The sequence below is a fragment of the Nicotiana attenuata genome, unplaced genomic scaffold (assembly GCF_001879085.1).
Source record: "Nicotiana attenuata strain UT unplaced genomic scaffold, NIATTr2, whole genome shotgun sequence".
Classification (NCBI taxonomy): Eukaryota; Viridiplantae; Streptophyta; class Magnoliopsida; order Solanales; family Solanaceae; genus Nicotiana; species Nicotiana attenuata.
In genome coordinates, this window is record NW_017670744.1 from 367,141 (window position 1) to 368,772 (window position 1,632).

A 1,632-nucleotide genomic window follows, 5' to 3' on the forward strand; every position below is an offset into this window, starting at 1 on the left:
TAAAAATTTACTTATTACATTCTTTTTTGCATATATACTCTTACTGTTTCCAGGAGTAAATTTAAGACAAAATAAATAATATTGTAGACGAATACTCATGTAAGTAAGATTATTAAATATCTTCTAAGTGCTGTGCAAAAATCCTACTCCAATATTTAACATGTATCGTAAATACTTCATGTGATTTTTTATTTATCACTTTAGCCAACAAAATTTGGTTCAGAATATTGTCACTATATAAACCAAGAAGACATTTATTGCTCTTCCAAAAAGGCATGTAATAATTAATCACCCATTTAAAGAAAAAATAAGAGTAATTTAATGGAATACCCTTTAAGACCAATGCTATTAAATATTTTTCTTAAGCTGTGTCAAAATTTGTGAAGTGTGCGAAAAACACGGTCACCGCATACTCGGCTCTTATAATGACACAACAGACAAAATATTACTACCTTCATTTCAAATTAGGGGTGCATTCGAATCGGTTTATCCATAAATTGAATCGATTATTTGTTAACGGTTTATCGATTTATCGATTTCGAAATTTTCCTTATCGAGCTATCGATTTCGATTTCGATTTTGTCCTCTTCGATTATCGGTTTATCGGTAAACCGATAAGAAATACTAAAAAAAAAAAAAAATTTTTTTTAAATTTTTTTTTATCCTTATTGTATAATACCCTTTCCTTTACCCTAAGTCCCTAACCCTATTATTTCATCTATCACATTTAAGGAATGATCATATTTAAAGCTCAAGGGAATGAAGTTCAAATTAATTGAAAATTGAATTAGCCGTGATGATGTATTTTTTTTTATACCGTTGGAGTGTTGGTGGCACACATTTGATCCCTTACTTTAGTTTCGTTGCATGTGCTTGTTGACACAATTTTTATGTTATAAACGGTGTTCGTCTTATTTTAGCTTCTTTTGGTTCATATTAGTTAGACGTGTTTATAGCGATATATTTTCCGTAGAATCCCGCAAATTTTCTTATTGGTGTAATCGATAACCGAATCGATAAGCCCCCAAAATCGATAAATCGAAATCAAAATTGAAACGATAACGATAAGCATATGTACAAATCGATAATCGATAAGTAATTATCGATAAGGGTCAAAATCGAATCGATAAATAGAATGCATACCTCTATTTCAAATTAGACGAGGTACTTTCTTTATTTCTCTGTTTCAAAATAAATGTGCATTTCTAAATTTAGAAATAATTTAACTTTAAACTCTTCATTTTATCTATTTTATCCTTAATGAAAAGCTTTTATAATCACACAAATATCATAGCCCCATAAAGCTTTTATCCCTTAAGCTTTAAACATAACAAGTTTTAAAAGTTTTTTTTTTTAAAATTTCGTACCGAGTCAAAGTACCTCGTCTAAATTGAAACAGAGGAGGATGTATTCCAAACCACACAAAGTGCAGAAGCACCTGCCAGCCTTTCTTACCACCAGCAAGTTACTGTCAATTCTTGTATTTCATACACTTCTGTTTGAGATTCTAAGCGTGCGCTCGGGAAAACACGTTTCCTTTAATCTTCGTAACTTAATGTAGTAATTACATAAAAATACACGATCTAATAATGGTCTTTATATTTAATAAATATTCCCCCCCCCCCCCCCCCC